This window comes from Euprymna scolopes, chromosome 1, assembly GCF_053919585.1.
Source record: "Euprymna scolopes isolate OS-2025 chromosome 1, ASM5391958v1, whole genome shotgun sequence".
Taxonomy (NCBI): Eukaryota; Metazoa; Mollusca; class Cephalopoda; order Sepiida; family Sepiolidae; genus Euprymna; species Euprymna scolopes.
Genome location: NC_136482.1, coordinates 33,981,694 through 33,998,313, shown reverse-complemented (window position 1 = coordinate 33,998,313; position 16,620 = coordinate 33,981,694). Strand labels below are relative to the sequence as shown.

Below are 16,620 nucleotides of genomic sequence, written 5' to 3'. Positions count from 1 at the left end.
ACACAGAGTTAGCCAGAGAGTTAAAAGGGATTTGGATGATGAAGAAAATCAAAATAGTACCAATAATAGTAGGAGCACTAGGAACAATTCCGAAAAACTTCGAAAAAAGAATGTCAGAAATTGGAATCAGAGGAATAACTGCAAAAGTATAATGTCTAACGATAATGAAAACGTCTGAAATATTAAGGAAAACTCTTGAATGCGGAGAATAATACAAGAAGAAAATATAACGAATAAGCGTTACAGGGAATGAAGAACACCGAAGCTGCATATCTACAAGTTCTACACCTCCATCATGCACCTCCCATAGTTTTACCACCGCTCCTCCCAATAAAAAAGTGACACCAAAAAGCTGAGAAGGGTCAAGAAGGACTGAAAGACCGAGGAGAGACCGCCAGCCAGACCGCGGTTGGACAAGCGCAAAGAGAATTGAGACTTTGGGGAAGCTTAGTGCCACTCAAATTCCAGTATAAAGCAATGGCCACTGCCGACGAAAAATCAATGATAAGAGGCTGTTGCGATGATGCAAATTCATTTACAAATGCTATCGAAGGAGGTGGAGAGAACTAGACGTCTGGGGAGACTTGTTTTCACTCAGCCTCCAGAGAACATCAAAGGTTTCCAATCAGATCGTTTGTTGACTTGTGTGAAAGCTCCATGTGAGCCAATAATAATAATAATAATAATAATAATAATAATAATAATAATAATAATGATAATAATAATAATAATAATAATAATAATAACAATAATAATGATAATAATAATAATGATAATAATAATGATAATAATGATAATACTGATAATACTGATAATAATGATAATAATGATACTGATAATAATAATAATAATAATAATAATAATAATAATAATAATAATAATAAGAAGAAGAAGAAGAAGAAGAAGAAGAAGAAGAAGAAGAAGAAAATGCTATTCAAGATGTCTCGACTCGGTGTTTCGCGAAAGTTTTTATACTTTCAGATTTTTCACACATCTAATTTAAAGTCTAACGTTTTCGGTTTATTTTCCGAAAATATTATTAAATAATTAAATGATAAGAGGATAAGAGCCGAAGTTTGATCATTATTTTACTTTGTAAATAATTATTTGAAAGGAGAAGAGCAGCAAAACATTTTATTAAATGAAACTATTTTTTAACATTATTTTCTATTATAATTCTTATTAGTACTATATTGTTGCATTTCCCCAATTCCGAAAGGAGAATACCAAAGGCAATAAAGATGTTATCTAATTCGAAAAGAGGGGGTAATATTTGAATGAATAGCCTCTAAAGACCGAATAGATACTACACTCTGATCCAAACCCAAGGACCATAAAGAAAAGGTAATATGCAATCCAAAACATTGTAACTAAAAGCGCTTTACTGGTTATGTAAATCTTTAAACTCTGATCATTCAACTTGTACAAGAATTATCATTTAATGCCTCGATTAGATAAGAGAGGAATAGCAACTGTTAAAGCAACTGTACCAGAAATAAAAACAACTGCACCAGAAATAAAAACTGCAAGGTTAAATCAGTATCATATTGACCTATATTACTTGTATCAAATTGACCTATATGTACTTGTTCAGACCATCCTCTTCTTATGAAAAAACAAAACAAAGAAAAATTCGTATGCTGTATGTGCCCATGATGGGGAATAATATCGCACACCAAAAATCACGTAAAATAACCGAGTAATGCTACTTTCATAAAGAAAATAACTTTTAAACGAATTTGAGTTTTTCTGATGCCCTCTCCTCATGTTAAGAATGGATTTTTACCTGACAAACTCATTAATCCTTATCTTCGAGTGGCATTTTGGCTTTGATAAGCGGTGACTCGTTAGTATATAAAAAATTATATGAGAATAACTTCACATGTAGAAGTTGCTGCGAAATGTTAAATATATTTCTTGTAATCGTCTGAATTGCATTATTTGTTAATCACGTGATGGTCGAGTTTATTCCGCAATTTTGTCGTTGTTGTAATATTATGATTTTTTTTTACATGGGTGTCACCACTTATCAAGCCCCAGAGGCCACTCGAGGATAAGGGTTAATAGGTATACATTAGTCATTGTGATTTTAGCATAGTAAACAGTGGGAATTTTGTAACTTGGATTACTTAGGCGGGACGATTCAATTAGAACTTGTTCACATTGGACTTGTTCTTTTTTTTTCATAGGTATCAACATATTATCAAGGCCCAGAGGCCACTCAAGGATAAGGGTTAAAGAGTGTACAGTAGAAATTGGACAATATAATAATCATTAGTAATGAAAATTTGTTAAATTTGATAACTTATATGGAACGGCTCATCAAGAACTTATTTACGTTAGACTTGAAGACAACCATATTGTAGTCAGCCGGAAAGCAGGAAAACGGAAGACAATTCCACAGGCGTGCAGTTCTAAGAAAGAAGCTTTGTTCATGGAATCTACGTTTAGGTTTAGGCACAGATAAAGAGTGGGGGGAATTATTGATAGTGTTTACAGCTAGACGAGTGTTTCTTGTGAAAGTTTTGCGAGGGGGGGCCATAGATTGAAGCTCAGTCGAACACTTTCCATGAAAATAACGATACATCAGAGACAAACTCGCAGCATCTCTTCTGTGAGATAGAGGTTGCAAGGAAGAGAAAAGGACATCTCCTACGAGGCTACGAAGTCTATTCTGAACTCTATCAAGGCAGGACAAGTCCTTTTTAGCAGCTCCTGCCCAGATGTGGCAACAGTATTCCATCCTTGGACGTACCTGGCTCTTATATAGATAGAGAATTGCATCAGCAGTGAGATATCTACTGGATCGATAGAAAGATCCCACCATTTTTCCAGCGGTCTTGGCAACAGATTTGATGTACGTGTTCCATTTAAGATCAGGAGTAATGGTCAGGCCCAGAAGCTTGTCAAAACTTGAGGCCTCCTGAAGACGAGAGCCATTCATTTCAATTGATGCCAGATGTGGATTAGAATGTTGATGATGTAAAGAGAGAAGCTTGGTTTTTAGATGCATTAAAAGTAACCAGCCACTCCTTTCCCCATTGTACTACATGCTCAAGATCAGAGGAGAGAGATTGGAGAGAACTTGGTCGTTTACTGTCTTAGATGTGATACCATAAATGGTAGTGTCGTCAGCATAAATGTCTACAAATGATGTAAGGATGTGATTTGGAAGATCATTAATGTAGATCAGGAAAAGAGTTGGGCCCAGGATGGACCCCTGAGGGACACCGGCATTAATACTGTGGGCTTCTGATTTTTGCCCATCAACTACTACTCTTATGAACCTATCAGAAAGAAATGATTTAATAATTGAGAAGACATTTCCAGCTATACCATAGCTAGAGATCTTATGAAGTAAACCTTTATGCCATACCCTATCAAAGGCCTTAGATATGTCAAGAGCAATTGCCCTAGAAAGGTTGCCTCCGTCGAGAGATTTGCTAATCCTATGAGATATAACTGTAAGCACATCTGCTGTAGATCTAGCAGAACGGAAACCATATTGAGTGTCACTAAGAAGGTTATTTTTGTTGAGATGGTTGATTACTTCTGTATTTAACACAGATTCCAGCAACTTACTCATGATGCACAGGAGACTTATTGGCCTGTACTGAGAGGGGGATGAGCGATCACCTGAATTCTTAAATACAGGGCATACTGATGAAATTTTCCAGGGGGATGGGAAACTATTCTCCTTAAGACAACGTTTAAATAGTTTTGTAAGTGTGGGTGCTAGTTCAGGTTGAAGTTTTTTTAGTACTATAATTGGAATACCGTCCGGGCCAGTTGCTTTACTGGGATCAAGGTTTTTGATTAGCTTGGCAACATCACGTACAGATATACGTATATCACATAGTGTGTTTTCAGATACAGGAGGAAATATTGGGGGTTGGCGGCCTTGATCGCAAAAGGTAGAATTAGCTGCAAAGTTCTTGACAAAGAGTTTGGCTTTGTCTGATGCTGACGAGATTACCTCAGGTCCATTGATGATAGTTGGGATAGAGCACACGCATCTGTTCAGAATTCTGTTTGCTATTTGCCAAAACTGGTGGGAACCAAGCCGCTGCTCAGCTACTTTGGACTTAACAGATTGAGCATACAACTCTCTTGCGCTCTTTATTACTTTCTTACAATGGTTGCTGGCAGTCCTGAAAGCGACTTTAGTTTCCATACATCTATTACGTTGGAAACAGTGGAAAAAGTGATTTCTGTGCGCAATGGCAGCAGCACATTCTGGAGAGAACCATGGCTGGCTGTTAGGTTTTTGCTGAAACTTTTTCGAGGGTATGAAACGGTCAATACCTACAATTAACCATTCCGTCAGGTCTAATACTATAGAGGATACATCCTTTTTAAATATGGAATGCAGAGGTAGATCAGTTATAAATGTACGGAAGCTATCCCAGTCAGCCTTAGTGTATCGATATACTGTACGATGGAGAGGTACGTCTGAGGACTTATTACATTTCATTTTTATCTTAATTGATACAACAGAGTGTTCGGAAGATCCAAGAGGAGACAGAACAGAAATTGAACATAGTTCAGGGCAAGTTGTGAGAAAAAGGTCTAGTAGGCTCGGATACTGGCCGTCATTGTCGGGCACACGGGTGGGTTAGAGTGATTACTCACTGAAAATACACGGTGGTACTTCCTTGATTCGCAGTGACAACAGATCCTCCCAATTTTACATTACTCTCCACTTTTTTCGATAATCATTGCAAATGATTTTGCGTTATCGTAAAAACCGTTTACCCATGATCTCTCGCTTGCAATTACTATCCATGCATTAATACGATAGCGTGCGTGTTATTTTGTCTGTCACATTTACATGGTTTTGCTTTCGATTATAGCTGAGGAAGCTCAGGTTATATATATATATATATATATATATATATATATATATATATATATATATATATATATATATGTATATATATATATATATATATATATATATATATATATATAGGGGGGGACGAAAAAATATAAACAAAGGGCAAATAATTCCTTTCTTATAATAAACGCTCAGGGAACGAAAAAGAAATAAATTAGTACGGTATCGCTAATAAAAAAAAAATAAATAAAATTCAACAATCTTGCATTTATAGCGATAAAAATTGTGCATAAACATTGGCAAGGCTCGGTGGTTGCGTTGTAACACACTAGACTACTTATCGAGCGGTTGTAGGTTCGATCCTTGTCATTTACGTCTAGCTGTACTGATGAGGAGTAAATTCTTAAAAATGCATGTTTATAGATGACTTACTTTTATGCACGTAGTAATTATTAATTAATTATTAAATTAATAAATAATATTTAAATAAGATTAAAAAGTAATACGTCCTAAAATGTCGGCGAAAAAAATGTAAACAAAGGGCAAATAACTCCTTTCTTATAATAATGAACGTTCAGGGAGAAAAAAAAAATTAGTACGGAATCGCTAAATAAAATTCAACAATCTTATATATATATATATATATATATATATATATATATATATATATCGTATTGTTTTTCCTGGTGGTGTCTGTGTTTGTGTTTTGACTAATATACTTTTTCAAGTCTTTTCTTTGTCCTTTCTATACAGTCTTCTACGTTTATTTGTCCTCTTTCCACCGCTGTTCCTTTTTCACGTCCTGCCGGTCTCATCTTTTCGACGTAATGCATTGTCATTAGTTTCTTCGTCTTCTGATCAAGATGTTTAATTTTTGATTTGGTTCAGCATATGAATGGTCCAGAGTACCTTATTAGCGATACTACCTAGTTGCTTATTCATTTAATTATATGTTTACTGTATAATTTTGTTTCTAATAGTTTCCTTCTTATTCTCTGCTACTCTTTTCCAATCATCTCTTTTATTTCTGTAGATTTGACATTGTCTGCTTCCAGAACACCCAAATATTTGTAAATGTCATCATCACCTAACGCCCTCATCTCCATCTAGTTAGGTAGTTCCATATCCTCTATATAAACCATTAAGCGTTTCTAGTTTTCCATTATTATTATTATTATTATTATTATTATTATTATTATTATTATTATTATTTTCAGTAGTACTAGTAATAGTATCATTCTGATTCCCTATTAAATGTTAGACATTCGAAGCATTAATTTGAATTTTCTTTCAATTCTCGTCAAGAGTTTGGACGACTAAAGTTTTTTTTAATTATTAATAAAAAATATTTATATTTGTAGTAGTAATTTTAGCAATAATAGTGTTAAAAAACACTTACTTCTGCAATATCTGCAAAGATCGAAACTAATGGAGGTCTTTTTCAAAGCTGATCTACCACCTCTACAGGATATTGCTAGAAGAATGCAATCATATAGAAAAACATGCTGAAAAAATAAATCAGCCTAGATCAAATAATGTTTTTGTTAATTTTTTTTATTATTTCAATTATTACAAAAACAATGATAAAACAAGAAAAAGATCAAAATCTCTACTATAGAGAGACGTCATTAGCGATTGAGCCGACTACATACGACGTGTCAACTAGGTACAAGCTGTTTCTGCCAACAAAACAACGATGGCGGGTTACGTACTAACTAAAAAAATTGCTCATGTCACGTTACAAATAACGTAGCAGTGCCACATTACACCAAAACACACCTGACATAACCAGGATGCTTCATGCTAAATGCTTTTAGCCAGTATAAAGATATATTATTGGTCGAAAGGTGTATTAGAAAAAAATGATTTCAAATTTCATGTTTATCATTTTTGCTTTGAATGAAAAGTTAAACAACATTTCCAATTTGAAGTCAAATAATAAAAATTGTGGACGCTGCCGTTCTTACCGTTTTTGTAAAACGGAAGATGCATTTAACAGATTCCTTTTTGCTTTCAAACGTTCCAATCAAAATATTTAGTTAAATATTTGGATCTTTTTAAAAACATTCTTCACTGAAATATTTTTTATTACATTTTCACCCCAAACAAGGCACATCGCCACTTTGGTGTAGGGGGCTACTATCAGGGGCAACAGCTACTGGGATACTAGGGAGTTGGTTTCCTCTGAACACCAAAGCCAACAGAATCTACGCCATTGTTGAGACGCCTTTTTATCTGTTTACTGGGGTGTGTTTCTAAACCTCTGCAGTTCTAGGAGGTTCACCTTTCCAGGCTTTACCTTCTACCTTTGAGAAGGACTTAATTTATTGCTAATCGTCCGAAATGCCTCTGCCTAGGTATTTTTTCATGCCAGAGTGTTTTTCCTCCAAGGTGCTGACTTTTCAAATCCCACTTTTAAACCCTTGTGTCACATCATCCTGTCATGGTGATGGTGAGGGAATAAATAACTTCACTGAGATATTGTTTGTTTAATTTTATTGATTTCACGAATACTGGATAATTTCGTTTTCATATCGGTTTCTTCCCTTCCGTTTTTTTTTTTTCGGTGTGAATTCTTTATTATTTTATTTGTTTTAATGTTTTTTAATTAAATTCATTTATTACTTCAAAATGAATTATGGCATCAATGACGAATGATAGCTTTTGTCAACTTTTCCAAAATAAACCTCACTTTGTGACGTCATTCGTATATTTTGAAACGCAAAGGGGTTTCATAAAATATCTAAATGAATAAATGCAAACTATTTTTTCATTTATCACAATATTAACATCCAAGCGAGTTATTATTTTCAATTCATAACTTAGCTAGTGTATGAATGATTTCATTAAGCCACCGTTTTGTTTGTCTATCCCCCTCCCTAATTATTATTTTTTTTACTCCCTAATTCACGTTTTTAATTAACCACACCGATCCCCAATTAGATGACATACCGTGTAATTTGTCAGAGATTGAAGTCTCCTTTCGAAGTTTTTAAAAATGATGTATTTGAATAAAGTGTCCCAGCTCGTGTCACCTTTTTCAACTGGCAAATCGGCGTATTTTCCAGAGTTTAGAAAAAGGGAGACTTTTTACGAACACCTGTTTTATATTGAAAATAGTTATATCACCTTCATCCCCTGTTGCATATTGCCAAGCATGAGTTTCAAATAAGTTAGTTTATGGTATGAATTCTGTTGATGATTGTTAAAAGGGCGTTTCAAATGTAATGCCTCCTTTTTTTTTATTCTATCCGAATGAATCAGACGGAATTGTAAATTGTATTGCTATGATGACTGAACTTATGCATTCATGAGTTGAATATTTCTTTCTGTTGCAAATATTGATGGTATGAGGCTCTGAGAAAATAACCCCTGTCATGGACGTGCATCTGAAGCAAAGATGCGCCATTTAATTCCTCCACGCAGAAAAAATTGAACCGATAATTATTTACTAACGCCTGTTGAACGTTTACGAAGTTGATGCCATTTATGCCAGCAAAATTCATGGGCTTCTTTATTTTAGCGTGGAAACAGATGTGTGGGTTACAAAGCAGGAATCAATGCATAGATATAACTTCATTGCTGGCAAAAGTGTATTGAGAATAACGGTAACTATGTAGAAAAATAAATTCTGGGGAACAAAAGGTCGTTCGTTTTAATGTTATGTAATGAATGGCTGGAACCATCATACATAACTAAAAAGAAAAAACTTTAATAAAAGATTTAAAAGAGTGGGCATCGAATAATCGATTGTCTACCTGTTGAAAAGAGGAAGGGCTTACGTCATAAACAGAGAAATCGGACGACGATTTTTTTGTTTACAAAACAAAGAAACGTAACATTCCTCGTAAGCTCTGGAATTACAGATATTGGCATGAGTGGGTAATTCACGTGTCGCTCCGTTAGACAAAATCGAATGTTCTTCTGGGGTCAAAACGTGACTTAAGAACACATGTATCAACCGATTGACAGGACGCGTGGATAGAAAAACAAAGCGACAAAATGCCAATAAAAACGGTGAATCAGCAGAGCAGAGCAGATAGATAGAGCAGAGAGAGAGAGAAACACGGAAAAGCATGTGTTGCTGAAGACCGTGTTGTCGAAGCGTCATTTTTCCCTCCTCAGAGCACTGTGAGAAAAACTGCTAACTGTGAACTTCAGAACCACCAAAAGAAAAAAGACGATCTGTTTTAAATTGTAACTATATTGTAAAATATAATTTTATACAAAAACAAACACAATTGTGACTTACGTCTTTTAATGCATGTTTTTAAGTTACAGCTGATCGTTCTAAGTCGTCCACCGTTTTGTTTTCAGGTTTAACGTTGTTATGACATTTTTGACAATTGACGAGAGGCAAGATACAGAAAAAGTGCCAGTCTAAGGTGAGATAACTCACTAGTCTTAACTCGTTGTCATCACAACCGCCTAGTAAACAAGTGAACCTGCGGACGATCGACGTAACTAAAACTGCTATGTACCGCAGCCAGGGAGTCCTACGCACTATTACGATTTCCCAACCTGGGAGCCACACAATAATACAACATAGTATTAATTGGTGCCTTGATGACCAGTTCACTCCGCAAGAGTGATAAGTAAGAACTTTTTAACAAAAACAAAACTAAACAAAAAGAACTCTTACACAAAAAGAACTTGGTTACCACATACACAACAACAAAGAAGAAGAAAAAAAAACACAACGTGAATCAATCGACGAAGAGAAACGCGAACGCAGAAGCAAGAAAAAGAAGAAGAAAGAACACTGGACCTGAGGAAAAGCAAAGATTAGTTGATTTTTTCAATATTTTTCTAAACCTCGGCTCTTAAAAAAAAAAAAAAAAAAAAAAAAAAAGTTAATATATATTTCTTTTCTTTCTTCTTTCTTTCTTGTATAATTTTGAAAATAATAGTAAAAGATGGAACAGCAGTTTTTCACAGATTTCGCTCAGATCCTAGGGGCTGAACTACACAATGTAGGGAAGGCCATTTCGAACTCTCTGAGGGGGGAGGCGTTGTTATCAAAAATAAAACCATTAGACACTAGACGATCGCAGGAATACAGAAGATGGCTAAATGATATAGATAAATACACTAGAATAGTTAGCCAAACAGAGGAAGAAAAATGCCAATTAGCGTTAATTACGACGGCTGGCCAAATAGGACAGTTTGTTTCAGGACTACTAGCCAACAATGAGAGTGTGGCATGGGTAGACTTGAAGCGAGCTCTAGATAATTATTTTGGAGTCCAGGCAGATCCTACCAAGTTTGTTAGGGAGTTAGCAAATATTAAGCAAGGTAGAAGCGAAACTGTGCAGGACTACATGCAGAGGTTAGTGCACTTGGCTATAGGTTCGTATGGTAGTCTAGATACGAACAATGAAGTAATAAAAAGCCAAGTGATAGGTTTCTTCATCGAGGGGCTATATGACAGACAAGTCAAAATCGCTGTCATGAGGGAAGAACCATCGGACCTCAAGGTAGCCTATGAAAAGGCCCTAATCGAGGATCGGTGGCAAAACCGCATAAGAGGCAATGACCGAGAAGAAGAACCTATGGAAATAAATTATAGTGGGCGCCAGAGGAATATAGAAGCGATAAGGAAAAAAAGATTCCCAGAGCCAGATAGGGGGCAGAGGAATTATAGAGGATTTAATAGGGGACCCGGCTTCAAGGCAAGAGAAACAGAGCGCCCTTGGCCGGAGATTAAGTGTTACAATTGCGGCAGAAAAGGCCATATAGCCAGGAACTGCACCTTCCCTAAGTCGGGAAACGAGCAGACCCCACTCGCAAGACGCCCAGCGAGAGGAAGAGGGGTGAACAGTCAAAGATCATAGGACATATGGGCGCCGCTAATTGCATCCCTATTAAGATAGAGAAAAATAAGTTTAGGGCTTTAGTAGATACTGGCGCCGAAATTTCTGTAATAAAAAGTACTGTATTAGAAGGTCTCAGAGAGAAGCCTGAGATAAAGAAAATAGAGATGAATTTAAGGACTGCAAACGGGTCACCTCTCATAGTGCAAGGAGTGGCGCGTTTACAAATTAAAGTAGGAAGCCAGTACATTCGACATGATTTTGTAGTGACGAAAAACCTTAAAAGGAACGTCATATTGGGCCGAGACTGGCTCAAGCAAAATAGTGTTAGAATGTACTTTGATTTAGGAGCAATCCGATTAGGCAGCGAGTACATAGCGCTGCAAGAGGAGGCTTATATTTCGAGTATAGTTAGATTAAGGCACAATGTCACCCTGAAACCGCAGCATTTACATGCGTGCACAGCTCGTGCCGAAATGAGAAATGGTCAGGGTTTAGATTACGAAGTAGTGCAGATAGATAAAGGCTTCCTAAGTGATCTAAGTGGTGTATCCGTAGCGAACACGGTAGTTAAAATTAAAGGTAGGAAAAGTTTTCCTTTGCTAATTATGAATAACACGAACCAGACAGTAAAATTAAAGAAAGGTTACAAGATAGGTAGATGTAGAAGAACAGAAGTAGTAATGGCAATATCAAAGCCAAATAAACAAAAGAAGTCGGGAAACAAAAGTAACCTCAACTGCATAAAAGTGCCGGAAGAAATGAGGAAAGCTTTAAATAAAGTCCTGCAACGAAATACTGATTTATTCGTCACAGAGGATAGATATTTAGGCCGGACTGACACAGTAGAGATGAGGATCGATACAGGAAAAAACGATCCCATAAAGAAAAACCCGTATAGAACACCTCTCAAACAACGAGAAGAAGTTAATGTAGCACTAGAGGAAATGCTACAGGCAGGGGTGATAGAAAGGTCAAACAGTCCGTGGAGTTTCCCGATAGTTTTGGTAAAAAAGAAAGACGGAACAAAGAGGTTCTGTGTAGATTTTAGGGCCCTGAATAAGATAACAAAGAAGTATGCCCGAGCGCTACCAGTAATTGATGATATACTGGCCTCGCTTGGGTCAGCAAAATATTTCTCAAAGTTGGACTTGAAATCAGGGTATTGGCAGGTAAAGTTGAACGAAAAAGATAAAGAGAAAACTGCGTTCACCTGTCATAGAGGACTGTTCCAATTTAATGTAATGCCATTCGGACTTGCTAACGCTCCGGGAGTGTTTCAGGAGCTAATGTCCGTAGTGTTACAGGGACAGGAAGAATTCGCCGTGCCTTATTTGGATGATATTTTGATATTCTCCAAAACAAAGGAGGAACATGTTAGGCATATAGAAAAGGTGTTAGGTAGTTTACGTAGGCATAATTTAAGGTTAAAGGCGGCGAAGTGTAAGTTTTTCGGCAAGGAAGTGCAATATCTGGGATTCCGAGTAAGTGAGAAAGGTATCCAGCCGGAGGGGGACAAGGTTAAAGCAATTCAGGCAATTGCGACCCCAACCACTGTGAAGCAGGTTAGATCCTTTATAGGCATGACATCCTATTACAGGCGATTTATCAAGGATTTTTCTGTAATCGCCGAACCGTTAATTCGGTTAACTAGGAAGCATGCACGTTTCTGTTGGGACGATGCGTGTCAGTCTGCTTTTAATCGTTTGAAATCGAAGCTTGCAGAGATGGTGATGCTGGCATACCCGGACACTAACAAAGGATACAGGTTATACACGGATGCCTCCGATTATGCGATCGGAGCAACCTTGTCTCAAATGGTCTACGACCCGGAGGAGGGTCGGGAGATAGAGAAACCCATTTATTTTCTATCTCATAAGTTGTCTGATACCCAGACTAGATGGTCAACAATAGAGAAAGAAGCATATGCGATTCACTATGCCTTAAACAAGTTGAATCACTACTTGCATAGTGCTACGTTCACCATCTACACGGATCACAGACCATTGGAGTACTTGCTGAAATCTCCGATACAGAATAGGAAGATACAGACGTGGGCATTAAGTATGGCTGGCTATGATTGCACCATATAGTACCTAAAAGGAAAAGATAACGTCTGTGCGGATCTCTTATCCCGTGCGGTAAATGCGAGTCGGGATGAAGACGATCCTCCAGTAGAAATAGATGATAGGAATTACACGGTGAGTGCGATAAACTCGAATCGTTTTGAACCAAGAGAGTTTGTATCGCATAAGGATGACGAAGGCTCACCGGTAGTAAGCGAGCGTCCTACACTATCAGGTTTGGATATGTGTAAAGAACAAGACGCCGATAGTCAGATCGTCGAATTAAAGAAACGGATGAGGAGCGGTAAAACGTCCAAGATGGAAGAAAAAAAGTACATCATAATGGACGATATCGTATATTATTTATCGACACCCGACGACGATCCTGTAATTAGATTATATATTCCGTCTCATTTGAGGATGAAGGTATTGAAACAATACCATGATGAGAATGGTCATATGGGTGTGGAGAAAACGTTCCACTCCATTAAACAGAAGTATTTCTGGCCTGGTTTGTTCAAGAAGGTAAACGAACACATAGGGAAGTGCGTCCCATGCCAGACCAGAAATTTGAGGAAGCAACAACCTCAAATGCAGGAGACCGACATGCCTTCTTTTCCTTTTGCTAAGATTGCATTGGATATTTCCGGACCCTATCCGAGGACTTTGTCAGGCAATCAATACATAGTCACGTTCATCGACATGTATAGTGGTTGGCCTGAGGCTTTCGCTGTACCTAATAAAAAGGCAGAGACAGTGGTGCATCTCTTAATTGAGGAAATATTTCCCAGATTTGGTGCACCATTGCAGTTACTTACGGATAACGGACCGGAGAACGTCAATGGGATCATGAAAAGGGCTTTAGAAGAGCTTAATGTTGATCACGTGACCACCTCATTTTACCACCCGCAAAGTAACGGGAAAATAGAAAGATTCCATAGGACGATGCATGACGTACTAGCAAAGAAAATAGGGGACAATGACCGTTCATGGGACATGTACTTGAACCAGATGCTGGCTGCTGTAAGGTTTCATGTCAGCGAAACAACAAAGTACTCCCCCTATTATTTGCTCTATAATAGAGACGTTGTCTTGCCGTTAGACAACATACTGAGGCCGCGTAGAATTTACTACGGGGAAGAGGATCATGAGATCGCTCTGCAGGACATGCATCGGACCTTTACATTAGTCAGGAACAATGTAAAGAGAGCTAGGAAGAAAATGATAGATAGGGCCAACGAGAAAACAAAAGCAGTCGATTTTCAAGTTGGCGACTTAGTTTATTATAAAAATAATAGAAAAAAGGGAAAGCTAGACGTAAGATGGTCTCCATATTACGTAATAATAGAGAAGACGGGGCCAGTCTCGTATAGAATTAGAAGTCAACTGACGGGGGCAGTAACAAAAGCCCATGGGGAACACCTTTGGAAAGCAGAACTGGAGGAATGGGATATCCCCAACAAGCAAGAGGGCTGTAGAAAAACAACCCTGTCAGCACCGGTAGAGGATAGTAGTTCAGATCAAGAATCCTCTAGTGGGGAGGAAGAAAATTATCCCCAACAGAGCAATCGCCATCAACGAGAATCCCCAAGTCAGGAAAACAGGGTCCCGTTGATGGAACGGAAAATAATCACGCGTAGCATGACGGCTGAAAGGGCTAAAGAAGTTGATGAAATATCGAAGGAAGATATATATAACTTAGTGCCCAGGTCGTGCAGAGTTGATTATGATAGTAGGGATCAGCCAACCGTAGCTAGGGTTAGCACGGGGGTTGGGAACTCAGGTTATAATCGAACTGCGGGTCGGGAGCGCGGAACAGGATGTTTGGAGTGGTTAAGAAAATTACTCTGTTGATGTTAGGCAACATCCTTATCATAGGGAGTTCGGAGTTGCCACCAATATTTAGGATCCTGGCGTTCTGGTCGAAATTTTTGTACTATATGCTGCCCACATTTTAAACAAGTCATTAAAAGGTAAGACTCGTATTTAGTTAATTAGTCATATTAATTAAAGAGCCGAGGTAGTGGAGAATATTGGACAAATCGACCACTTCGGTAAAATTGGTAAATTTGCAGCGTATATTTTGCTGTTAAGTGCGGCCGATGCACTTATACCGAAGAAGACCTTATGCTTTTCTTGTTGATGTTTATTTTTATTTTATTTTTTTTTTAAGTTAAACGGAAAAAAAAAATACAGTAAAAGAGATGAAAAAAAAATTTTGTGACATTAAAAACATTATTGGAAATGTCGATGGACCGATAGACGATTGAAAAAAAAAAAAAAAAAAAAAAAAAATGGTTAATGGAGGGGTGTTATGTAATGAATGGCTGGAACCATCATACATAACTAAAAAGAAAAAACTTTAATAAAAGATTTAAAAGAGTGGGCATCGAATAATCGATTGTCTACCTGTTGAAAAGAGGAAGGGCTTACGTCATAAACAGAGAAATCGGACGACGATTTTTTTGTTTACAAAACAAAGAAACGTAACATTCCTCGTAAGCTCTGGAATTACAGATATTGGCATGAGTGGGTAATTCACGTGTCGCTCCGTTAGACAAAATCGAATGTTCTTCTGAGGTCAAAACGTGACTTAAGAACACATGTATCAACCGATTGACAGGACGCGTGGATAGAAAAACAAAGCGACAAAATGCCAATAAAAACGGTGAATCAGCAGAGCAGAGCAGATAGATAGAGCAGAGAGAGAGAGAAACACGGAAAAGCATGTGTTGCTGAAGACCGTGTTGTCGAAGCGTCATTTTTCCCTCCTCAGAGCACTGTGAGAAAAACTGCTAACTGTGAACTTCAGAACCACCAAAAGAAAAAAGACGATCTGTTTTAAATTGTAACTATATTGTAAAATATAATTTTATACAAAAACAAACACAATTGTGACTTACGTCTTTTAATGCATGTTTTTAAGTTACAGCTGATCGTTCTAAGTCGTCCACCGTTTTGTTTTCAGGTTCAACGTTGTTATGACATTTTTGACAATTGACGAGAGGCAAGATAAAGAAAAAGTGCCAGTCTAAGGTGAGATAACTCACTAGTCTTAACTCGTTGTCATCACAACCGCCTAGTAAACAAGTGAACCTGCGGACGATCGACGTAACTAAAACTGCTATGTACCGCAGCCAGGGAGTCCTACGCACTATTACGATTTCCCAACCTGGGAGCCACACCATAATACAACATTAATGTGCCCCTCCCGTATTCGTAATTTTCCAACTTTTCTTTGGTTAAAGAATAGGATGCATTATTTTTGGAATAAAGTATATTGATATAGTAATTGGGTATTGTGATGTTGAGTGATCGTAGAAACTAACTATTTTAGAACAGTTAACAATAGTTTGGCATGCCCGGCTCTTTCTTCTCCCCTAATTCGGCCACATTTTTTATTAATAATTTACTTTTGCAATTTATTGAAAATAAATATTTACTCTAAGTTTGCTTGATTCAAGGTGGCTTGTTACTTTTAATGCATCTAAAACCAAGCTTTTTTCTTTACATCATCAACGCTCTGATCCCCATCTGGCATCAATTGAAATGAATGGCTCTCGTCCGGGGGAGGTCTCATGCTTTGACAAGCTTCTGAGCTTGACCTTTACTCCTGATCTTAAATAAAGCACATACATTAAATCTGTTGTAAAGGCCGCTGGAAAAATGGTGAGATCCTTCTATCGATCCAGTAGATATCTCACTGCTGATGCAATTCTCAATCTATATCCTAGGATACGTCCTAGGATGGAGTACTGTTGCCACATTTGGGCAGGAGCTGCCTTGATAGAGTTCAAGATAGACTTCGTAGCCTCGTAGGAGATGTCCTTTTCTCTTCTCTGCAACCCCTTTCTCACAGAAGAGATGTTGCGAGTTTGTCTCTGCTTTATCGTTATTTTCATGG

At 37.4% G+C, this 16,620-nt stretch overlaps 1 protein-coding gene across 3 annotated transcripts in view; it reads left to right on the top strand.

The window, feature by feature from the left end:
- LOC145292822 (glycine N-acyltransferase-like protein 3) overlaps positions 1 to 16,620 on the top strand; it is a 97,072-nt gene that overhangs the window by 25,475 nt on the left and 54,977 nt on the right. The window lies entirely within an intron of this gene.